Here is a 26,622-nt window from a genome sequence, read left to right on the forward strand (position 1 = left end):
CACTCACCACATCCTGCTCCGCTGTAGTCAGGCGTTGTAGCACGCTAGGGTGATACTCGGTCACCCTAGCGGGGACCCGATGATGAAGCATGTCACCAACTAGTGGTGAGTGAGGGTCCTTCTAAATGAATAGAGCTTCACCACTGCAGATTACTAGCTCCAGAGGGTGAGAGGCGTACCAGTTGGTATACTAACGGAACTGACAGCACCATTTTATCTTAGATAAAGACAGAGCACTTTACATGGGGGTTTATTTATTCATTTATTTAACCTTCACCACACGTTAAGAGAACCGTGGTTATTGTTTTTCAAATGCCTGTGCCTAGTCACTCCTTTGTTGTTTGTGTATGAATTAGCCCGGGGTCCAGGAGTGTCTACTCATACCCTCCCTCTCTTGTTGCTGATATACAGGTCTAACCCTTCCCTTTCTGTACACATTGGACAGCCCTATGGAAGGCCCAAGGTACCCCCTGGGCAGGGTGCAGTGTATATAAAAGGTAGAGCATGTACTAGTGTGGGTGACATGCTCTGGAAGTGAATTACAGCCATTTTCATTTTTCACTAATGAAAGGCTATCTTGCCCATAGGCTATTATGGTGAATGCTGTGTATAATGGTTACCTGCATATCTTCCCACGGGAGCAAGATAGAAAATTGAAGTCTGGTATCCCTGAACTCAGAATTTATTAACACATCTTTTAGGAAGGATGGATTTTTAAAATTTGTGTGTATGAAAGCAGCACTTTTAGAAAGTGGCTGCTTTCTTGCCTGACCTTTCTGTGTGCTTTTGGCTGTTTGTGAATTGACTGTCTGGTTTGTGAGTGACAGGGCTGGGGGATTCCAGGGGACAGAATGAGTCTGCCCAGTGGTGAATAGAGAGATCTGCATCTAGATGGAAGGGAGGAGTTGCACCTGGGACCTGAATAGGACTGTGCCTGCCCCCACAGGGCTGGCTCCACCCCTGTGGTGCGTCCGATGTCTCTGCCCTGCACTGTGAAAGGAGAGAAGGAATCATGTCAACAAAGTGCTCCAGTGCTGTAGTTTCCCTCCACAATGCTGACTCCACCTCCTGTGGGGCTGATGTTGTTTCTGCTCTGCACTGTGAAAGGAAAGAAGGAGTCATGTAAACAGAGTGCTCCAGAACTGGTTTAGACCGGGCTCAGAGCCCTCCTGCACAAAGGGAAGAAAGACTTGTTGGGGTATAAGTACAGGATCCCAGACTACAGAAAATGAAATCATCCTGGAATCAAGAAGAAACCTCTGCCAAGGAGAAAGCTGGAAGACTGAAGAGGAAGGACTTTCCTGCTGTGTGTTTGTGGGCTGACCTGCAGTTGCTTTGCTGCCAAGGAGAGTGGAAGGACTTTGCTTTGTGCTGTGTCCCCTTGCTTGAAGAGATCTCCAAGGGCTTGAGTAGAGCTGGCTCCTTGTTAAGAAGTCCAAGGAACAAAAGGACTTCACCCCCAGCTTCCCCCCTGAACTCTACTGAGAGAGTTCTGTCCTTCCTAGAGTGCTTGGGCCAGTTGTGGTGCCTCTGGAAGTTGTACCTGTTGTTTGGGATACTGGACAAGAAGAAACTAAAGACAATCTGCAAAGTTTCATGCATCGCTTGATTGCGGAGCGCATCTCTGACAGTGCGAGGAAATTCCTGCCGCCGTGAAGATCGAGATCGTCGCAGCGGCTGTTGCCGCTGCAAGAACCAACGCATCCTTTGCTTGCGGAACGCATCGCTCCGTTGCAGGAAGATTTCAATAGCGGCGAGTATTGTCGCAGAGCCTGTCGTCGATGGGTGAGATCATCGCACCGCTTGCTTGTGGACCGCATCACATCGCTGCGAGAGTCGTCGCAGAGCCATCGCATCGAGGGGCCGCTAGAGGAGAAGATTGACACTGTGCATAAGCGCCGTACCTGAGATCGTCGCCATCCCGAAGATCGGTGCATCGTACCCTTGCGAGACCCTACCTACAAAACCTGCGCACCGTAATCCACACAAGGTATCGCATCCTTCCCCATACAGACCGGAGTCATCACAACATGTCCACTGCATCCAGCGGGATTGTCGCATTGCCTTCCCAGGGTCTCAGGAGTGACGCATCGCTTGTTTTTCAATGCTGCAGCTTTCACTTGGAACTTTTGTCGAATGTAAAGGTACTTTTGGCTAAGCATGACACAATTGTGGATTATTTTAACGCAACCCTAAGAACTCTTTTGAAATCATATCCTTGAACTGTGTATGTTTGATTTTTGTTGTTTTGGTCTTATTTAGTTTAGATTAAATACATTTATTTTTCTAAATTGGTGTGGAGTCCATTTGTGGTGTTTTCACTGTGTTACTGTGAGTGTTGGTACAAATACTTTACACATTCAATAAATCAATCAGTCATTTGTTAAGTGCACTACATACCCACGAGGGTCTCAAGGCACTGAGGGGAGAGGTGGGGACCGCTACTGATCGAACAGCCAGGTCTTTAGTGGCCTCCTGAAGGTCACAAGGTTTTGGGTCAGTCGTAGGCTCAGTAGGAGGGTGTTCCATGTCTTAGCGGCGAGGTGGGAGAAGGATCTCCTGCCGGTGGTTGTTCTTCGGATGTGTGGGACAGGGGCGAGTGAGAGGTCAGCGGAGTGTAGCTGGCGGTTGGAGGTGTAGAAGGAGAGCCGTCTGTTGAGGTAGACTGGGCCGGTCTTGTGGAGTGCCTTGTGTATGTGGATGAGGAACTTGAAGGATATCCTCTTGTTGACGGGGAGCCAGTGCAGGTTTCTTAGGTGGGGGTGATGTGGCCTTGTCGTAGTGCATCGAAGATCAGTCGTGCCGAGGAGTTTTGGATGCGTTGTAGTCGATTGATGAGCTTGGTCCGGACTCCCGCGTAGAGGGTGTTTCCGTAGTTGAGTCTGCTGCTGACGAGGGCCTGGGTGACTGTCTTTTTTGTATCTGTCGGGATCCATCTGTAGATCTTGCGGAGCATGCGGAGGGTGTTGAAGCAGGAGGAGGAGACGGCGTTGACTTGCTTGGTCATTGAGAGCGTTGAGTCGAGGATGATTCCCAGGTTGCGTGAGTGGTCGGTGGGGGCCGGGGCTGCCCCCAGAGCCGTTGGCAACTAGAAGTCGTCCCAGGCTGATGAGTTGGAGCCAAGGATGAGGACCTCCGTCTTGTCAGAGTTCAGCTTCAGACGGCTGATCTTCATCCAGTCAGCGACGGCCTTCATTCATTCATGGAGGTTGGCTTTGGCAGTTATGGGGTCCTTGGTGAGGGAGAGGATCAATTGAGTGTCGTTGGCGTAGGATATTATGTTGAGGTCGTGCTGTCGGGCAAGGTGTGCAAGCAGGGCCATGTAAATGTTGAACAGTGTCGTACTGAGGGAGGATCCTTGGGGTATGCCGCAGATGATCTCGGAGGCTTCGGAACGGAACAGGGGAGGCGGACGCTCTGGGTTCTTTCGAAGAGGAAGGCGGTGGTCCATTCCAGAGCCTTGTCTCGGATCCCTGTGGCGTGGAGGCATGCACATAGTGTGCAGTGGTAGACGGTGTCGAAGGCGGCGGAGAGGTCTAGGAGGATGAGTACTGCAATCTCCCCATTGTCCAGCAGGGTCCTGATGTCGTCAGTGGCGGCGATGAGGGCAGTCTCGGTGCTGTGGTTGCTGCGGAACCCCGACAGGGAAGGGTCTAGGATTCTGTTCTCTTCAAGGTATCGGGTTAGCTGTCTGATAATGATTTTCTCGATGACCTTGGCTGGGAAGGGGAGCAGAGGGATGGGTCGGAAGTTCTTGAGGTCTCTTGGGTCTGCCTTGGGTTTTTTGAGTAGGTCGTTGATCTCGGCGTGTTTCCAGCTCTCTGGGAAGGTTGCGGTCTCAAGGTAGCGATTGATGATGTTGCGTAGGTGGGGTGCAATGGAGCTGCTTGCTTTGTTGAAGACGTGGTGCGGGAATGGGGCTGACGGAGACCCGGAGTGGATTGTGCTCATGGTCTTGATGGTGTCATCGACGCTCACGCTGGTCCAAGCTAGCAAGGGGACGTGGTCAATGGTGTGTGGAGGGTCTGTTGTGTTGCTCTCTGTTGGGGCTGTCTGCTATCTTGTGGTGGAAGAAGTTGGCGAGGGAGTCGCACAGGGCTTGCGACGGCAGGATGTCGTTGGTGTTGGAGAGTTCCTTCACGATGTTGAAGAGCTCCTTCCATCGTGTGCGTTGTTGACGAGGCGTTCTTTGAAGGAGGTCTTCTTGGCAGCCCTGATGAGGTGGTGGTGGTTGCAGACAGCGTCCTTGTGTGCTGCATGGCTGTCCAGAATTGGTTCACTGTGCCATTTCATCTCTAGTTTCCGGCAGGCTTGCTTGGAATCTAGGAGTTCTGCGGTGAACCAGCTGGCCCTCTTGCTGGTGTCTCTGTGGGGGGGGTTTCTTCAGCGGGCGAGGGTGTTGGCACAGTCCTCGATCCAGCGTCTGAGGTTGTGGGCAGCGACCTCGGTGTTGGAGGGTTCGGTGGGTGGCCTGAGAGCGAGGTTTGCATGTAGTTGGTCTTCGGTGATTTGCCCCAGTGGCGGTGGGGGATCTGTTGGGTGTGTGTTGGGTTTCTGGAAGGTGAAGTGGATGCAGCTGTGGTCAGTCCAGAGGAGTTCGGTGGTGTGGTTGATGGAGACGTGCGGGCTTGAGGAGAAGACGGGGTCGAGCGTGTGGCCGGCAGAGTGGGTGGGCGTTGTGACAAGTTGTCTCAGTCCGAGGTTGGTGAGGTTATCAATTTTTTTCGTTGTTGTTCTCAAGGTGAAAGTTAAGGTCTCCGAGGAGGGTGTAGTCGGTGGAGGTCAGGGTGTGCGTGCTGATGAAGTCGGCGATGGAGCTGCTGAACTGAGGGCAGGGTCCGGGGGGTCGGTAGACGAGGGTGCCTCTGAGGGTGGAGTTGGGGACTGTGTGGATCTGGAAATGCATGTGTTCGGCGGTGCTGAGCGTGTCGTTGGTGCTAGTCGAGACGATGGCGATTCCTCCTCCGACCCCGTTAGTGCGGTCTCTGCGGGTGATCTTGTAGCCATCTGGGATGGCTATGGTGATATAGGGGCGGAGGAGTTGTTCAACCAGGTCTCTGTCAGGAAGGTGGCATCCGGGGAGGTTGTGTTGAGCAGGTCCCAGAGCTCGACGGCGTGTTTGCGTGCGTGGCGGGTGTTCACTAGTATGCATCGGAGATGGTTGAGGTCTTTCTTGGCAGGTGGTTCATCGGTTCCGTGGCTGGTGTAGCTGCAGCTCCGGCAGGTGAAGGGACGTCTGTGCATTTCGAGGCGGCCTTGAAGCAGTTGTGGGTCCGTCCGGGGTTGAGAGCGTGCAGAGTGCTGGCGTCGTAGTGGCAGCGGTCGTCATGGCGGTTGCGAGGGTCAGGGGTTCTGGCGCTGGGCGCGGTCCAGGCACGGACGGGTGCAGATGGGCTTGGCGCGCGCCAGCGGCGTGACTGCGCAGCGGCCGGCATGTATGGGGAGGTGGGAGTGAGGAGCAGCTGGGAGGCAGGAGGCGGGGGCAGCGAATGGGCAGTCAGGGGGGCGGAGCCGCAGGGGACTCAGCGGCGGGGGCAGTGAGGGGCGACGAAGGAAACAGAAGGCAAAAGGGCACAACAATTGAGGGGGAAACGAGTGGCACAGAGGGCAGAACGGTCACAAAACGGTCACAAGAATTCTGGGGGAAACGAGTAGCACAGAAGGCAAAAGGTCACAAAAAGGGTAAAAAGGTCACAGAAAAACAGGGAGAAACGAGTGGCACAGAAGGCAAAATATCACAAGAAAGGGCAGAAAGGTCACAAAAAACAGGGGGAAACGAGTGGCACAGAAGGCAGAAAGGTCACAGAAATGCAGGGGCATCTAAGCAACAGAAGGCAAAAACGGGCAGAGAGACACGGGGCCGCGAGGGGATCAGAAGGAAAAACCGGGCTGAGAGACACGGGGGCAGCGAGGGGAGCAGAAGGGAAACTGGGCAGAGAGATACAGGGGCAGTGAGGGAAACATGAGGGAGAGAACGGGCACAGACCACGTACAGGCAGCGGGGGAGACAGACAACAGCAGTCACAGACACAACAATAAAAATGCAGTCACTACAACAGGAGCAATGAACGAAAATACAGGCAATACAATGGAGGATGAGCAAATCTACGGCCTACCACTGGCCACCAGGGATGAGGCCCAGGTGTCAGCCTGTGGGTGGAGGAGGGCCTTGAACTTCCTCAGCAGCGGCAGCTGGGCAGAGAGGCACAGGTGGTGCTGTGCGAAGGGGGAGCAACCTACCTGGAAGGGTCAAGGGTCACTCCCCTTGATAAGCCTTTGATAAGCCTGTCTGCTGGTGCCAAGCTACCATGGGGGTGAGTAGGAGTTATCTAAAGAGTGCATCCCCCTTACCCTGACTAGATGCCAGGGTCCTACCTGCGCCAACTAGAGACCCCGAAATCTAACAAGTACTAATTAGGTTTAATCAATCTGTGCTTGATCCATGCTCCACAGAAAGAATAGAAGTGACGCTTGGCCTGCATGGGCGAAGTTGGAGACAGCAAACAAGAGTGACACTGAATCCAAACTGAAGCCTGAAAAACTTTAAGCAATGGGTAGGCTTCATGTCCCTTATCTACACAATAGTGTCTCACAAGAGAGAATGCACACAGTGCGTGTATTTAAGCTGACTCGATCTAAAAACAAAGTCCTCTTTCCTTACTCATTCTATTCTCCTTCTCCATGTTGAGCCCTTGTGTGCCTTCATCATATGTTCCTAATCTACCACTTCAGTCCTATCAGGACATTATTTCAATTCTACCACAATTACCTGCCCTTAGTGCTTTCTCTCTCTTTGTTGTGCCCTTCCCTTAGCCAGTGCCATTTTGCACCAACTCTTCTCGCTTGTGCACCCTTTCAAAATATTTGTCCTCGTAGTCCATAAAATACCCTTTTCTGACCTTTAAATATCCTACTCCCAAAGTAAACATTTTCTGGCCTTTCATCTTCTCTCCCAGCCTGTGTCATCTTGTCTCTTTTTCATTTTTATTTTAGTTTGTTTGAAGCTGATGATGAGCTCTTATGATAATAGGTTGCATCAAGAAATTGGTATTTGCAATCGCGTTCTTTAATGTCATCTTTAACGGAAGAGAATTTAGGGTCAGGCAAAAATTCATTAATGAATAAATATAGCTCTTTCACCGCGTGGGTGACATTTGTTTGTGTATCTTTTAAATTCATGACAGTATAAAAATGATCAGTGTATGAATTCTTTGAACCAGAATAAATGATCTAAACCAATCAGTGCTCGACTTTCCAGGAAGTTTGGTCCAGATTTCTGAGAAGACAATATAAAAGTGCCACCATCAGAGGTGCAAAATTGCTCCTACAAGCAACAAATTAGTCTCTGTAGCCAGGCTGGGGAGACGCTAAATAAATCTTCTGTCGACAAAATGTGTGTTATGTTTATTCAATATAACCCACATAATCAAGCTAGGACTCCTCTAGTTTGATGAGGCTGGGGAAAGAAGCTTCAATAAATTGCACATCTATTTTCCAGTAAATGTGTGAAATAAAACAACCACAGATCAGAATTTACAGTAGCTCTTTCATCAAACCATACACCACTCCTCCCCCGCCCCTGGGCAAAGAGATCCTAAATTTCATTGTGAAGCAGCACTGAATCCTGTTTAATCACTTTTAGAACTTTTTAACAGGCAATGTTGCCTTTTGTAAATAACTAAAAAAAGGTTACATTTATTTTTAAATGTGTATATATGAGTTTATTTTTAAACTGCGAAATGTCCCCTATACATTAACATTAACGAGTACTATCAAACGGTCCTTTAGTAAATGTAATATATATTGTTTTTTAAAAGAAAATAAAGGATGGTTTTCAAAATATTTCTGTTTGTTTAAAACACCTATCTTTTACGAAATAAATATTACAAATACCATCTTGGCAGAGGCTTTTCTGATAATGTAAATTTCGTTTAGGAGCAACTACCAACAGATTAGGGTGCTCCAAAGTAGAAAACTCCAAAACTTGTCAAACTGCAGACATTTAAGTTGTAAATGCAGAAATATATTCTTCCAATTTTTAATACATATATTTTGTAATATGTTTTATCTGTACATAACTGACTGGGGCGTGACCAACAGCCAATGGAGCTGGATGTGCTGTGACGTAGCAGTATAAATTGGTTAGTCCAAGCTAACCAATTTATCTTGGTATGTCAGTTTTGCAATCTACGTATTGTTGCTGTGACCAGCTTTGACGGCCACTGGGCTCTGCTGGAAGTCTTACCCACAGAGAATGAGAGGTGCTCAAGGAGCAAGTCATTCTGGTGTCGAAGCAGTGCTCAGCCGCTATTCGACCCGGTAGAAAAGGTATAACCGGTGCAGGGAGCATGTCAAATGTGATTAGCGTACCGGGGTGGCGCCCCGCTTTGCCTACGCTGTCGAGTGCTGCCAGGGAATCCCAAGGAATCCATATGAAGATCAGGGCCAGGCTGCTCCCAACCCAAGAAGGCGTCTGAGTTCTAATTATCCCAGCGCTGAACAGGGTTAAAAGCAGCACAAACCAGCAGGACTTGCCATGTGGTGAGTTTAGGATGAGAAGGAGGTTTGGAACTGGGCTTCCTCTCAAGGGGACTACAAATTATACAGGTGGGAGCGTGAGGCTGTGCCCTAGGCTACTGGCGGCATATGTGATGGGAGGTGACCAGCAGCAGGCACTGAACTGGATAGCAGATGGCACATCACCATTCCCCAGCATGTCTTAATGGCTGTCCTACATAGGGCAATACGTGTTTGTCCCTGGAATAAGAGTAGGAGGCTCCGTGTGCGAAACCATAGATAGTAAATAAGCCCTAGGCTTGGGCACACATACCCCTGTCGCTTCAATTAGGTGGGAACTGATATGAAACAGTGGAGAGAGTGCCCAGTGGGTGTATGTACAGAGCTATAACAACCTCTCCATCATTTGGATGAATAATAGCGCGGGCCTGCATTGACTGAGCAGAATTGTATCAGAACTGCCAGGGCTCTCTAATGGGGACACTGGGAGGTAATTATAAGGCCTCTCCCATATAGACTAGCTGGCATGGACTACTCTTTGTTTTTGAAGCTGCCCTATTTGGTTGGGTGGAATATACTGAGAGACAGCAACAATGAGCAGACATAGACCGGTGAAGACTAATTATTCCATTGCAGAGGAAGATGTGCCTGCTGAGGGGCAATGCAGGGCTGATAGTGCAGTGACCATATACATTGGAGAGTATCCTGATTGCAATGAGTGTGACCAGAGAAGTAGTGGAGCAAAAAATCAACACATTGGCAATGGACGTTAATTTGCTGAAGGCTGACCAACAGAAAACAGATGAGAAAGTCTCTGCAAACAAAAAGAAGCAGGAAAAAAATTAACACACAGTCTTGGAGATTTAAAAACAAATTCGATCACTGTTAGAACTGGAGGTCTCTAGTTGGCTGAGGTAGGTACCTTAGTCCAAATAAGGACCCTTGCTTCTAGTCAGGGAAAGGAGGGATACACTCTTAGATAACCCCTGCTCACCACCCCCTCCCCGGTTGCTTGGCACGAGCAGCCCGGCTTATCTCCAAGGCAATGCGTAAAGTATTTGCAACCACACTCCCGGTAACACAGTGGTAACACCACAAACGGACACCACACTGATTTAGAAAATAGCGGTATCTTTATCAAGAAGAAACACAATGAGACCAAATAATAAAAATATAGAACATATGCGTATTCGTAATATTTCACTGGGTCGGTTATTAGGTCAACAATCACTTGTAGGTTATTGCGGTATTAATGAGCAGTTCACGATGATCTAGTGCAGTGCTAAAGCTAAGGTATGCAGTTTATAATGTAGAAATAAGACAGTCCTTAATGCAAGTACTCATGCGGATCGTAAAAGCAAGTAATAATGCAGTTCGTAATGCAAGTACTAATGCGGATCGTAAAAGTAAGCAATAATGCAGTTTGTAATGCAAGTACTAATGTGGATCGTAATAGCAAGTAATAAAGCAGTTCGTAATGCAAGTACTAATGCGGATCGTAAAAGCAATTCGGCACCAATCGCGGTTCTAGTGAAGGTCTCTCCGCCACTCTTGGCTGACTCACGGTCAGCGACTGCCAAAATATGCCCCCGATACTGTTATGAAGGAAACAAAAGTGCAGCTCCACAATCCGACCCCGGTACTGCCATTCCTGGGTGAGTACGGGCCGCGATACTGACTTGAGCAGAGGCTCGTGCTGCAAAGATGAGAAAGGCCGATAGCGGTCCCTCGTGGCACGCACTCCGCTCCAGGCGGCAACACATGCACGCACGTTGAGCGTTACCTCGGGGGTGCAGTCTCTCTCTCTCTTCTCCTCACGGCTTGGGCGTCATGCTGTGCGGCTTTGGGTTGACGCCGGCTGCACCTCGAAGTGAGAGTCGGGCCATCAGGCAACAGCATCACAGCTGATCGGCTCCTGGCGCAAATCCGTTGATCTTGGGGAAAGGACCTCAGACCCACGATGGTGAAGGTTCACCGGTCTCTCCATTGCAGCGGGGATTTCTCACTGCTCCTCCTTGGGACGACGGTCTGGGCTGATGGCGAAAAATATCACAGCACTTCTGGTTACGCTGTCGATTGAAGCAAAGCACAAGACTGCTCCGGAGCACACGGTCACGGGGCAATTCTCACAAAGGTCTCGGGCTGCAAAAAGCACAAGCACACAGCGTCACTGAGACACATTTGGAAACTTTGATGCTCCTGAGTTTCCACAATGGGGAGCCAGCTCCTCTCGGGCCATTGGAGAAAAGTCCTTCCAATCAGGGGGACACAGCACACAGCAAAGTCCCTTGTCCTCTCCTTAGCCAAATCAGCAAACTGCACGCCAGCCCCAGAACACACAGCAAGGGCAGTCCTTCTCTTTAGTCTCCATAGCTGTTTTCTTTGGCAGAGGTTCCTCTTGATCACAAAGTAGTTTCTATCCTTTTTCAGGCTTGAGTTCAGTCTTGAGTTCAGGGGTTTCAGCTCTTTCATTTACACACCTAAATGCCTTTGAAGTCTTTGTGTTCAGGGGGCCCTGAGCCCGGTCCAAACCAGTCCTGGGTATCTTCCTGCCAGTGTACACCTTCTTTCTTTGAAAGTGAGGGTCTGGGCCCCAGACACTCCGCAGGAGGTGGAGCCATTCTTTTGTGGCAGCAGCACATCCCTCTTCGCATCAAAGGGGCTATTCCTCCCACTACACCAAATTCAGGCCAGCCTGTTGCTGTCCCACCTACTCCTCCCTGGTGTCAGGGAGACCCTGTCACATCCAAACCCATTCAGTCAATACACAACCAGGCAGAGGCACGCAGGATTGTTAGGACAAGAAACCACTTCTAAAAGCGTGGTTTCTAACACACAATTTAAAAACCATCTTTACAAAAAGATGTGTTACTAAATTCTGAGTTCAGGCGCACTAAACTCCATCTCTCCATCTTATGCCTATGGGAAGATGTGCTGGAAACATGTGACACAGCATTCTCCATTCTGTTCTATGGGCAAGATGGCCTTGCAACAGTGAAAAATTAATTTGGCAGTATTTCACTGTCAAGACGTGGTACGCACCTCAGTACATGTCCTACCTTTCACATACACTGCACCCTGCCCAGGGGGGTACCCTGGGCCTACTATAAGGGTGTCTGATGTGTTAAGGATTGCAGGGATCGCTGTTAGCATGAGCTGAAAGCCATTTTGTACTTGCCAGCCATTTTAGTTAGCCATTAACTTGCCATGTGCTTTCTCCCTTTTCCAGAGCTTTGCACATGCTCAGAAAGGCCTAGCTATTAGAATGCACCTGCTCCTAGTATAGAACTGTCAGGCTAATCTTGCTGATGTAAGGTGAAATGTCTCTCCTCCCACTTTGTTGAGCAAGCACATTTTGTATAGCCATATTATTCAGAAAGCATGCTTACATGTGCCAGGACCTCCCTTTATTTTTATGCTGACTAATGTAACCTATGCATATATAAGGCCCCTGTTCGCTGTACTCCTTAGAATGCCTCCTACAGTGGCCTGAGGGTACTGTGTGATATAGTCTCCCTCATGTGAGGTTATTAAATACATTATTTTTATATTACAGTTTCTGTGCCAATCTTTTCTTTGTTGGTTAAAAGAACCAGGTCTATCAGTGAACCAGTTAGGAGGTTTATATTTCTTCACATGTACATAAAAAGGGAAGGGTAAGGCCTGGCAAGTGGGTGAGTGGGTCAGGACAACAAGACAGTTAACAAACTGCACACAAGCACTACAGTGGCAAGCCTGAGATCTCTTTTTTCAAACATGGATGGAAGCGTGTAGTGTTCCATAAAGGTCAGCCACTCCATGCTCCCTTAGAATGTAGTTACGTCACAGCGATTTTTTTTAGTGAAGCTCAAGTAGGAGCCAATCACAGTAGCTACATAGAGACAGATTTTTGCCCGCTCATATTTCCAGTGGAATGTTTTTTAGTTAAAACAATATAATGTATATAATTACCATCCAAAACAATCCAATGCAACGCTGTGTTTTCTACTGTGGACTGTATGCACAGCATTTGCACTTCGGTTTGGGGGAAAGTTTTAACTTGTTTTTCTCCTTTGCAAACATATGAACCTATGGTGTCAAACATTTTCCTTGTCAAATTTTGTATGTACCCTTTTTTGTTGAGGCAAATTATGTGGATGAACAGAAGCACTTGAGTGACGTTTAGAGCACCAGGGGGATTCTTATGTTTTGATGGCCATGTGATTCACTGTTTCATAACAATCTGTTTTTCCACAGTGTGATGAGAAATCTATGGGTTTGCCATTTAGTCTGCAAATAAACTCATTTGCCAATAAAGAAGTCGCTGATCTCTTTAATCAAGATTGCGGATGTCCTTGGCATTGCAAACCAAATAAAATGTAGAGAGGTTAAAAGACTGGATTATTGAATAGGAAACTTCTCTGCAGTGCCACACATTCTAGTTTTCCTTGCTGTGATTCTCCCCTTATGAATTTACAGTGCTTATTTAGCACTTTTAATTTTGTCCAGGTTATAAGCTAGTGGTTTTTAAAAAAACCATTTTTAAGAGTTAATATGACTGCTGCAAAGAATGTGTATCACACAGATCAAACAAAATAAAGGAGGCCCCATTGTGTTGTGGGTCTAGGACCAGGGGAAATCTTGGGAGAAAGTACAAAAGGTCCCTACAGGAGCCACTAGAGTGGTCTCAAATGCACAAAAGTGCACTTTTGTGCATTTGAGACCACTCTAGTGGCTCCTTTAGGGATCGTTTGTACTTTATCACACAGATCACACTACTGTGTTGTATTTGCACAGCTCTCCGGGTTACTGCTTTTGTCAGAGATCCTTTTGTTACAGCGCAGTCCATAATTTACAATAGTAAACTAGTACAGTGTAAAAAGAACTGCCATCGAAGAGTTGCATGCAAACAAACTCGTGCATGCAGTCATATATTCAAACACCTAGGGCAGGATTACCAAACATGCCGACGGATCTTACTCTTATAGTATTACACAATTTATCACAAATTTCATGAAAAAGCCAGGACTTGGCGCGGCCTGGCTAGACACTTATAAGGCCCCAAAGGTGAGACCTATTGGCTATGTCAATGCTTGTTAATAAAGCGATGATTTTCTTTAAATTAAGCCCATTTTTCTTAAGGGAAAATTGGATGCATTTAAAATGAAAAGAAATTAAACCTTGAAGTCACATTCTTTAGGAGTAGGCAGTGACCACTGCCTGCTCTTAAAAAATATTTTTATTTACATTCTCAAAGGGGTAGGGGTCCCTTGGGGGCCCCATTCCCTTTGCAATAGGGTTACCACCAAGTTATAAGCTGGTGGTAAAGTATTGCTGTTTTGTGACTGGAATACAGTTATAAAACATACCGATTCAGTATTTGGATGGGATGCCCTAAACACGACCATTGCAATTGCAAATACCAAATCACAAATGCAAAATGTGATTCGGTAAGAAGTGAATGAATCGCATTTTGTAAACTTGAAAAAGCATTTTTCTGGTCTCATGACTTCATGTGTGACCAGAAAAATGCTTTGTACATCTGGCTCCCCTTAGGTGGTGTAGCTTGGTCAGTATGACTGTGTGGGGTGGGGGCTGTGAGCCTCAGATTTCATGCTGAGACATCTTGTTAAAATCATTATGAGAAGCAGGATATGAGGGTGGGCTTAAGAGGCAGTGGAAGGGGAGAGGAGTGCAGATTGTTGGGGTACCTAAACAACAATTGTTTTCAAACAAGTCAGCATTTTTTAAGGCCTTCAAAACATATACAAGAGTCAGTGTGTGTGTTTTTGTCAGTGTGGGTATGTAAAAATCTGAGGTGAATCCGACAGACACTTCACCTTATTCAACTGAAAGCACTTTCATCCAACTATTTACTGCAGAATCATTTTTCTGGGGGGTTGTAACAATCCAAAACACCCTCCACACCGCGAAGCTATGAACTGGCCCCATGTCCTTTACTTCTAATTTGTACTTTATTTAAATTTACTCACTACATCTTTCCCTGGTCCGTTGTTTGACTATAACTGGGGCTAGGACAAGTTTTTGTCCCATAATTAGTGAAGCTGCTGAAGGAAATTATACTTACTTGTGGGCCCAGAGAGTGATCTTCCCAATAAAGTCAAGTGTCTACAGGGCACATGGAATAGGGACGAAGGTCACGCTTATCCCGACATTGCGTCTGAGTTATAGACCCAGGAAGTTTTATCAGCTGATAATTAATAAAGGGCAGAAGTGTATTCACTCTTGGCACTGAGTGGTTGTTATTGGGTTGTTCATGATTTGTTTTTGTTTACCACACATAGATTGAAGGCAGCGAGTGAATGAGAGCGGGTAGCTCAGCTGCTTTGGCTGTGCCCTAGGGAAGGAGGACTCCATTAGGACCACTCTGTATACTTGATTTCACTTTAACTGTAAATGGGTGGGTGTCAAATGTATAATTTGGTTCCTGGAATGTGAGATGTATGGGAAACCTACTGAAACTGCTAAAATACATGTATATATACATGTATATATTATTAAGAAGGGGGTGGAAATTTCTTATCAGCAAGAAATGCATCTGACGTACAGAGATGTAGATGGTGAGGGCAGATTTTTGAATGTCCGAGCAATCAGAGGGATCCATCACTGACGGTTCTGACTGGTGCTCAGGCGGCTCATCTATCTGCCAACACTTACTAGATTGTTCACTGTTAGACCTGGTACCATTGGCGTGAATCTCCCTTCCATTGTTTTGCTGTTGTCTCCTCTGTTTTTGATATGTTTTTGCTGGTTAGATGCTTTGGGCACTGTGCCACTGCTATTCAGTGCCACAGTGCAAGTGCTCCCTGTTGTAAATTACTGTAATGGATTTGTGACTCCATGACTGGCTTATTTGATGTACTTGTCAGACCCTAGTACTGTGCACCATGTATGCACAGGGCCTGTAGATCAAATTCTGCTAGTGAGCTTGCAGCATTGATTGTGCCACCCACAGAAGCAGCCTGTAAAGTGAGTCTCAGGCCTGCCATTGCAGAGTCTGTGTGCTGTCTAGTACTGCCATGTGACTTGGTAAGTACACCCATTTACCAGTCCCTAAACCTTCCCTTTTCTACATGATAGCCACCCCTAAGGAAGGCCATAGGGCAGGGTGTATTGTATGTGAAAGGTAGAACATGCCCTGACATGTGTGGCATGTCCTGATAGTGAATTACAGCCAATTTCGTTTTTCACTATTGCAAGGCTACCTGTCTCCATAGGCCAGAATGGGCCATTTGATTATGATATCTTATAATCCAACTGACCCAGGGAACATGGTAGAAAAACAAATTTAGTATGCCTGAACTCAGAATAATAAAATACATGGTAAAGTTGGTTTTAACATTCTGTGTTAGAAAATGCCACATTTAGAAAGAAGGTATTTTCTTGCCTAAACCATCCAGCCTGCTTCTGCTAGGTTGTGTATTGCATGTCTGGTTTGTGAGTGACAGGGACTGAGGGGCGCCAGAAGGCAGGGTGAGTGAGCACTAGGTTGAATAGACCTATGTGCGTTGGAAGTGGTCGGAGGAGTAGCACCTGGGCCTGAATAGGGCAGTGCCTGCCTTCCACAGTGCTGGCTCCAGCTCCTGTGGTGTGTCTGATGACCCTGACCCACACTGACAAAGGAAGAAGTTGTGCACTGGCAGAATGCACCCGGAACTGGTTTAGACTATGTACAGATCCTCTCTGCCTTCAGAAATAAAGGATTTGTGTGTATAAAAAGGGGGACCCAGACCCCCGAACTTTAGCCCCGAGTTCTAACATTGATTAATTAAGGACCAGCTGACATATGATGCGCAATGTACTCTGAGGAGAGATCGTACTCCTATTATTTGTATGTCCTTATACTACATATGTGAATTGACTTATTTTGTGTGACCCACAACATCAAGGCATAATCCTGAACTCCGAATTTCAAGCAAAGCCATTTCAGATCACGACCCATGAAATTGGTGATAGAATGGAGTATATTTATTGATAAAATCCCAAAGTGATATCTACAGCCAGCTGCTCTACTGGGTGCTCCTAACAGAGACTCGCTTAGGAGTGCAATTACACACTTATTTATATGATAATGAAGGTACAGCTACTGACCATAACATTGTGTGTGAGGCTTTCAAGGTCTCAGACATATGTTTGGGAATTACAGAAGATTTGCCTGGTTAGGGGACACAGCAAGAATTACAAGCCTGGCAGAATGCTTGCCTGGCAGAACAGGACTGTCAGGGAGCAAACACCAATTACTACACTTTGAGTTGGTAACAATATCATTGTTAACACTCAAAAAGACACTAATGTGACCCAGTTCTAATACTATTCTAATCTATATGTGCAGTCTGATATACAATAAGTCGAGTCAAAGAACATATTTTCATAATGCAAGTTTGAAGACATTTGACTTAGACCAGCAACAGCAGCGGGATTCTCCAATAACATATAATTAAATGATACTTACTGTTGGAGGTTTAGCAGCAAGTAAAACTCCTGGCAGTGACAGGATGTCAGATAGAATATCGATTGCAAAAATATCATGTGGTCAGAATATCGGGACATAAATATGAAGGACCAAAATATTAAGAAGGTAAGTGCAAAGAGATAAGTATAGCTTTACAATTCTTAACTCCAGAACTGCATACCTTGAAGATACATATATCGACGTGGTGCATATATGAGATTTAGGTTTAGTAAAACTTTGCTTTCCCATAGAAACTTACATTCATGATATTTTTGTCCTCGATATTTTAGACATGATATTTTGTCCACACAATATTTTTTACTAGAAATTTTGTCCAAGCACCCAGTGATGCCGCAGCAAATGTATGTCACAACAAAGATACTGTTAGACCTGTCAGCCTTAGGGTGGCCTTCTCCTAATCTTTTTGCTTTTTGCCCCCACATTTCCCTTGTAAGGTGTTATGACATATTTTCAGGGCATGTAAGTTAAATGCTACTAGTGAGCTGCAGCAATGATTGTGCCACCCACAGGACTAGCCGTTTCAACCTGTCTCAGCCCTGCCACCCCGGAAGTCTGTATCTGCAGTTTTACTGAATTAAAACTGTACCTTCTCGCACTCAAGTTTGTTTGCCCAAGTGAAACGGTATTGAAAGTGGTTAGGTGCTACCTGAGTACCTCCTTCTGAGCCTTGGAGGGTGAAGTAATGCTTATGATAGCGTCATCCCAGTCGGGGATGGCGTCCCCAGATGCACACAGTGTGAAGAAATTTCCTTTGTACACTTAATGCTTTCAGAATAAAGTTTTATTGAAACATTCAGTTTCTCAAATTGTGATCCTTATTTTTTTCACGTAGTTCATAAATGAAAATTACATTTGGCCCAATGCATTTCGGGCAATAATGCCCTTCATCAGGGGCATAGTTTCTCTGTTAAGGAAAAATGAAACACAACTGTCATCTATTCGTTCTTTAGTACATGTTGATTCTGATGATTTCATAATTCTAATCACATCATTTGAATTTGTACGTTGATAATAGAGTTAAAGCGTCATGAAGATATACGGACATTTACCAGTATTTGTATACACAAATAAATAAACTGATATTATAAAAAAACTGATATTATAAAACGACCTGTACACTTGTGGTCAAGGTTGTGTTTTAACACATACATGTCTAGTACACGGCGTAAACAAAAATGAGTGGACAAAAACAGAAACAAACACATACCTTCCAAACTGTCGGAAGTTTGTTTTCCCAAAGAGTATGTTTTAAATAAATTTAATACGCATAAGCGTCAACCTGAAATGAATGACAAAGTTTTCAGTGTAATATGTGTTGATTGCGTGTAATCTAGAAAAGACGTTGGTTATAGCGGACGTTCATACCTGAAAAATGTTAAGCGCCTCCATCAGGCTTGAACGAAGTCAATAGCGGTTCACAGACCGTTTTCTGAAAATAAAGGAACCCGACAGATTCAGTGTCTACGTTATGTCACGTTCGGATAAAGATAGAGCGACTGCACCGGTGAAATGGTAGCATAGTGGGAGTTACGAATTCGGAGGGCGGTTAGCTGGTCCTGCCATAGGTTCGAAGTAATGCTTTCACTGGCGTCGGGTGTATACCACTCCCGACCCGGAAGTGATGGGCGTGATGGCTAACGACATGAAAGACGGACCGTGTGTAGTTTCTCTTGGGAGAATTGTGCGAAAGGTCGGACATTCAAAACGAAAACGCGGTGTAAAAAACATGTACATGAGAGTGTTAACAGGCGAATCTAAACGCTATGTCAATGTGTGATACATATATAGGACATTACATGTCAAGTACTAATAATCAATCTGCACACGATACGTGTTGCTCTAGAAAAATGACGAAAAGTCAATTATGATTCATTATATTACCGGGTTTGGGTACATAATGTACAGCAACTTAAAAAACAATGTGTTTAAGCTTGTAATAAACATTAATAACGAAAAAAAAGGGTTCTGACATGATGTTGTCGTACTTTGTTCAATAAAGTTCATAAATTGTGTGGTTTACAGGAAACAGTTCAAATCCACACGTTCATTAAGACCTTTCGGTTGAGCCGTATTCAAATGGGAAATCCAAAAGATTTCTCTTCTCAGAAGATATTGAGTATTGTCTCTACCTGGTAACACAGGGACGGTTTCCAGCACCAGGAAACGTACTTGGCTGGGAGAGTGATTGTTGTTATTGAAGTGCGATGCCAAGGGGGATTTTGTATTCTTGGTTCGAATATTACTCTTATGTTCAATTATGCGTGTCTTGATTTTGCGTTCCGTTTTCCCAACGTAAGCTAGGCCACATGGGCATTTGATCAGATAAATCAAATTTCTACTGTCGCACGTTGCAGTGACTCTTAATTTGATGGTAAATCCTTGGCTTGGATGTTTTATTTTGGTTCCTTTTATGATTGCGTTACAATTGCCACAGTTATGGCAGGGTAGCGTACCCTTGTGCTTGATGCTATGACTCTCCGTTTTTTTGTTTAATGTCTCTTTGATATTGGAAGATCTTTGAAATGCGAATCGTGGATTTAGTTGAAAAATGTTGTTAAAATCCTCCTCCAATGTCAATAATGACCAATTCTTCAATATGATTTTTTTGATTTTGGTGCTTTCCGTTGAGTATTTAGAGACTAATACCATTCTCTCTTCTTCCTTTGGCTTTGGTGGAGACTGCAATAATGTTTTTCTGTCAATTTTAGATACTTTGATTTTGGCTTCTTCCAGAATCTCCATGGGGTAACCTCGCTCATGAAATTTATGTATGCACGTTTGCATACTTTGATTCAATGATTCTTCTGTTGATGAGATCTTTTTTATTCGCAATAGTTGAGAATATGGTAAGTGTCTCTTTAGGGAATGTTGATGGAAACTTGCAAAGTGTAATAGGTTGTTTCTATCTGTGGTTTTGGTCAAGCTTGTTTTCAGTTTTCTGGATGAGCACATCCAGGAATGGTAAACTGACCGATTGGATGTTGTAGGTGAATTTGATCCGATCGTTGACTTCATTCAAGTCTCCAATAGCTTGTTCTAGCTCAATTTGTGATCCCTTCCATAAAACAAAAATATCATCAATGTATCTCTTATATGTGATAAGATTCCTTGACCATTGATCTTTGCTCAAAATGTTGTCCAATTCAAACCTGTGCATGAAGAGATTCGCATAGGCCGGTGCGGCACAATTGCCCATGGAAGTACCAGAGCTTTGAATGTAGAATGACTCGTTCCATGAGAAGTAACTGTGGTATAGTGTGAAATTTAAGAGTTCCATGATAAATACCTTTAAACCTTCTTCCATCTCTGATAACATGAGAAATGACGCGGTCGCGTCTAAACCAAGGTTGTGTGGAATAGAGGTATATAATGACTGTACATCAATAGTGCAAAGAATCATTTCGTTGGTGAATTCTTCTTTCTGGTCTTCTAGATTACACGCAATCAACACATATTACACTGAAAACTTTGTCATTCATTTTAGGTTGACGCTTATGCGTATTGAATTTATTTAAAACATACTCTTTGGGAAAACAAACTTCCGACAGTTTGGAAGGTATGTGTTTGTTTCTGTTTTTGTCCACTCATTTTTGTTTACGCCGTGTACTAGACATGTATGTGTTAAAACACAACCTTGACCACAAGTGTACAGGTCGTTTTATAATATCAGTTTTTTTATAATATCAGTTTATTTATTTGTGTATACAAATACTGGTAAATGTCCGTATATCTTCATGACACTTTAACTCTATTATCAACGTACAAATTCAAATGATGTGATTAGAATTATGAAATCATCAGAATTAACATGTACTAAAGAACGAATAGATGACAGTTGTGTTTCATTTTTCCTTAACAGAGAAACTATGCCCCTGATGAAGGGCATTATTGCCCAAAATGCATTGGGCCAAATGTAATTTTCATTTATGAACTACGTGAAAAAAATAAGGATCACAATTTGAGAAACTGAATGTTTCAATAAAACTTTATTCTGAAAGCATTAAGTGTACAAAGGAAATTTCTTCACACTGTGTGCATCTGGGGACGCCATCCCCGACTGGGATGACGCTATCATAAGCTGTGCAGTTTTACTGCCACATCGACTTGGCATTTAAAACTGCTTGCCAAGCCTGAAACTCCCCTATTCTTACATATAAGTCACCCAAAAGGTAGGCTCTAGGAAGCCTTAAGTGTGGGGTGATATGTGAGGAAAAGTTAGGACATGTATTTCATTTTCTGCATGTCCTGGCAGTAACAAACAGTCTATTTCTTTTTTCTCTACTGCATACCTTTGCCAACAAGAGACCCAATTACTGGCATCTAAACCTCTAATGGAGATGCATTTACTGCTCTTCACTTCAAGGGTTGCAGTTATAATAACCCTGTTGAAGCCTACTAGGGACCCACTGGAGTTGGGCTCCTATCGACCCATATCCATGTTAAACATAGACTGTGCATTGTTTTTCCTAGTTGCTAGCTAACCGTCTCTTGCCTCTTTTGCCTGGGCTAAATTTTCTAGATCAATTGGGGTCTGTCCTCAGCAGAAACGCATCCCAGAACTTGCATAGACATTGTCAGATGGTTACCAATTTATAGCTTGGATCTGCGCAACCTGCAGTGTCCTCAGTTGACATGGAAGAGACATTTGCTATCTAAAATTGGAGCTTTCTGTAGGTTATAGTGGAGGACATGGGATCTGTTCCAGAGTTCAGGTTACGGGTCTATATATTGTACACTTACCCAGTGAAAAGAGTGTGCTATGGTAGGATCACTTTTGAGTCTTTAGAGATGCAGAGGGTCATGATGCATGACTGCTTGCTGTCACCTTTGTGGTTCACCCTAGCAATCAAGCAACAGCCACCACTTTCAGATGAGAAGATACTGGTAGAGAAATGATGCTGAATTGTTATCCAAGCACTCTTTTGCTTCATGTGAACAATGTTTTTATATATCTGATGGACCCAGTTGTGGAGTGAAATCGAATTGAATTCACAACCACTTAAATAGATTTGGAGCTCAATCAGGCCTGAAGCTCAATAATAAAAAAAAATCATATATTCCTGTTCCAATCTAATAGATACAGATGCAGTTCCTTCTGCTCTCCTACTACAATGTAACATGAACATTTTCAGATCCCTCGAAATTCAATAATTGCATGAGAATCAGGACATTATTAAAGGGAAACTTAGTAGAATATTGACAGCCACAAGAGAGAAGATAGCATTTTGGACCAAATTGCAATTTTCTGAAATGGGCAGGCTAATGAGCATATCTATCATAGGGTTGTGTCACTCGTGACCCATTCTACATGGCACAAAAGCGACTCAATCCTTAAGTGAGATTTATCAGGACTGCAAGGCCACCTTGTTGGCACCCATGGGGTATGTCTTAAGGGGTGAAGCAAGAGGTAGGGGAAAGGCAGACATGTGTGTTGCCTGACCAGGTAGTGAAGAATAACCATGTGTGTTTTCACTGCCTATGAGGTTTGCTCGTCCCATAGGTGAACATGGGAAAATGGGGGAATTAAGTCAAGCTGAAATGGTGCCTTAAAGTGGAGCACCCTCATAATGTTTCCTGTGGTCGCATTCACAAAAACAACCCCTCTCTTGTGATAAACTGGGATGTGTCATACATAGCTTATAAATGCCCTTTCTGGAAAGTAAAAGACACACAGATGATGGGTGGAATGCAATGCAAATCAAACCGTCACACCCATTGAATGGTTCTGGGTTAAATCCATTGCTACTTTGCTCACAATGCCACCCCAGTTTAGACCCATCCATGTGCAAATCAGTCTTGACCCTGTGCCTCATGGGGACAGTTTATCCCGAACTGCTAAGCCAGGTCCTCTCTGGATTAGAAACAAGTATCCTGGGACGGGTGTTGGGACATTAACCCTCATCAGCCAGGCTTGCTTGACTCCAGTGGCACCGTGGGCCCCGGGACCCCCAGATTGGACTCCTTGATCGTTTACGTTTATGGAAGAAAGGAGGACTTGACACTAAGGGCCCGATTCACAGAACTAACTTAAGACAAAATCCTAAACTTACTACTTTTGGTATTCACAGAAGTTAGGATTTTGTCTTAAGTTTGTCTTAAGACAGACTTAAGACAGACTTAAGTTAGGATTTTGTCTTAAGTCTGTCTTAAGTCTGTTTTAAGACAAACTTAAGACAAAATCCTAACTTCTGTGAATACCAAAAGTAGTAAGTTTAGGATTTTGTCTTAAGTTAGTTCTGTGAATCGGGCCCTTCCTCCCTTCTATTGAAAAGGACAACGAGCCTTGAAAAAGTCATCAATGCGACAAAATACATATCATACTATGTGCCTCATCTCTTGACCTGCATGTCAACAAAGTTTGATTATTTTTTATTCATGGACTTGTGTACCATCAACTTTTGGATCTGTATTTTCTAAATAATTAAATTGGATCTGCAACATTGGCGGACCTAAATTACGATACTTGTGTAGTACTTTGGAGTATCAACAAAATTGAATAAGAAGTATTCGTTTTGTTCTGCTTTTAGATCCCATCAGATTCACCCAGATTCTATGCACACGTTAACAATCACGCTTTGTGGATTCTTTCAAAGAAATATAACGCCTGTGCAACTGAGGTCTTACATTTTCTGCTGGCTTTCTGCTATTGCTAGTACTGTATCCCACCTGCATCTTTTAGACTTTGTAAATGCATTTTTAGTTCCTAATGTTGATGTGCATTTATTTAATTTCAGCACATCATCTGGTCCATATACAGTCTATGGACCTCTGACGATATTTTGGAAACTGTTGTTTTTACTGGCCCAACTTGCATTTACCCACTGGTTCCTTCACAGTGGAAATAAGGCGAGCCATTGTGCCTCTCATTTAAAGTACCTTGCACACCAGTTTCTAACAGTCACCCATAGTAATTCATGCCAGTTCCTTTTAAGCAACACTTAGGTGGCTCCTTCTGTCCTGATGAAGACCCTGTTACACGGAATCTTTGTTCCTCCTATTCCCATTGGAGTTGAAACATTGACTGTGCTTTACATCAACCTGTGCTTCAATTATATCCACTTGTAGATGACAGCAATTAATTTACTGTACCTCTTCACTGCAGTGCGGTTCTCATCAGTTATATACATGTATAATTGACGGTGAGACAGGTTCTTTTGAATATGAAATGTAAATATTGTGATATCCTTTTTCTTCATCCTTTAACTTCGCACAAACACTTCCTTGAGCATTTGTTTTCTTCACTCTATCTTGGAGCATCTATTAAATTGTACAGATTAAATTTGACTAGCTGAACATGATATAAATTTATCAAATGCAATTTCAAAATACTCTTTTGGAGAATGTGTTTATTTTGGGTGCTGTAGAGTTTGCAAATCATTTCATTCCGCTTGTAACCAATTCTACAGTACCTTACCTGACCCAGGTCCGGTGGATTACTGGGTTTCCCCTTCTCGGCTCCCCTGCTTTATCCCCCATCTTCGTGTTGTTCTTTTTGTGCTTTCAGTGTGTTGGAACATCTGCCCTCTCCTCACCCGGTCCTGACAACCTGGTGTTGCCAAGTAGTATTACCTGGATCAGTCCTGGGTGGTGATAATAATTGATTGGATTAAGGAGCACTTCCGAGAGCGATTGGAAGTGGGTCAAGAGACTGCATGACCCCCCCATACTTCGCAGAACTGCAGTGGTGTCGGAAGGCATAGTGTGGAGTCCCTTGATTGAATGACACTTGCCCTCACCCGCTTCTGCTCCACATATCATGAGTGAACTTCCTGAGTAGTGGTCAAACCCCATTTGTCAACTGCTGCTTAATTAGGCCTGCTACTTACCCCACCTTTTTCCCTTGGACTATGACCAAGTTTGACTCCAACTGTGATGGGCCTAGTATTGTGGGGGGTAACATTTTCTTTATCTCCAGCCGGTGGGTGTAGGGTTGTCTGAATGGTGGAAGAGGGCTTGGGCCATGGGGTCTGCATGTGCATTATCAAGTGACCCGTTGGATATCAGTTACACAGCATTATGGTGCTGCGTGTGTGCAAATGCACTGGGTACGGACCTGCCTGATATCTGGGGCATCGTGTATTAGTGCTGAGTGAGTGTGTGGGAGTGAATGCCTGTTATTAATTACACCGTACTGCAGTGTTGCATTACATGTTGATTCCCTCGGAAAAGAATACCACAGTTACCATTGGTTTTTACCGGTGTGGCCTTGGCACATGGCGCTGTTCAAAGGTGTCGTAATTATCTGTGTGTGTACATTTCTGATATCGTTTTGATCTTGGGTGCACGCTATATCTGTGGTATTGAATTATAATAAGTACTAGGGTGGGCCTTGTTCTAACGTTTCGCACCGCACATGGATGCTGGGTGGTTAAGTAGGATCGTTCCCAAGTGTGCATATTACTGATGTCATTTTAACAAGGTTGAGCCTAGTACTGCTAGTGATATTTCCATATGCTATTTATGTCCATAAATACATGTTTTTCATGTTGTGTAATTAAAGCATGGGTTGAATACAAACCTATTTACATACACCATGTGTGCAGTCTCCTTAGTGAAGCTCAGTGTATTTATTGTGTGAGAGTGCTGTGCCAATGCTTTACACATCACCTCTTTGATAAGCCTAACTACTCAGTGCCAAGCTACCCAATAGTGAGCACAGGTTATACAGTGAGTGTAATCACCCACCCCTGATGGGAGTGGTAGTCTCTGCCTGGCTAGGGCCTTGCCTCAGCCAACCAGAATGTGCCAGTTCCAACAATGACTCTACATGTCTGCATGTGCTGAGTGAATGGTATGGCACCCAAACCACTGTACACGGGCTGTGGGTTGGTCTACCTCCTGTGATGCCTTGTGTTTCATGATGTGATTGCAGCATGAATGAACAGATTGTAACTTTGGAATAAATAATTGATCTTCACATTACTTTGCATCTGTAGTCTTTTGGGAGAATGGAGAAGTGTTGTTATCCAGTTTCTGAACTAGGAAACACCAAGTGGAGGCACTTTATGGTATAGGTAAGCTAAAGGGTGGTTCAAATGGTAAAGCCTTCACCCCAGGGTCATATACCCAATCATGTTATGGTAGCTTAGGTACTAATGGTCCTTATTAGAACCTGGGCCCAGGCCTTGCTCTGACTCCGCCTTTCATCTTGATGAACTATGAGGTACCATGGGCTACACACACTTTCACTGTGGAGGCGGACAATTTAATATTTGAAGCACATTGAATGATATTCAGTTTAGTGATATCTAATGTAAAGCAGCATATATTATGCAACGGACAACATTACTATAAATATATTCAAATTGGTTCCCCCTAAGTGGATGTACTAATGAGACCCATTGGTTCTGTCAGTTCTCTCTGAGAGATCTGGTTCCCACAAACCAAAAAAACATAACTGATTTTGGCTCAGGTCTAGGAGATATGAATAAGCAAAGCATGGCCATCTGCTCAATACGTGCATAAAACATATATTTATCAGATGTTTACCACATTTGCTTCAGTCTCGATAGCGGTGGGTAGTTTGCAAAATAAGTTGCCCACGGATTCTTCATTGCACAGTTACTCTTAATTATATCAACTTTTTTCAATGAAATAAACTCTGGCGCTTTGGGACAATTAAAATTTGTCAA

Source organism: Lissotriton helveticus, chromosome 8 (genome assembly GCF_964261635.1).
Source record: "Lissotriton helveticus chromosome 8, aLisHel1.1, whole genome shotgun sequence".
Taxonomy (NCBI): Eukaryota; Metazoa; Chordata; class Amphibia; order Caudata; family Salamandridae; genus Lissotriton; species Lissotriton helveticus.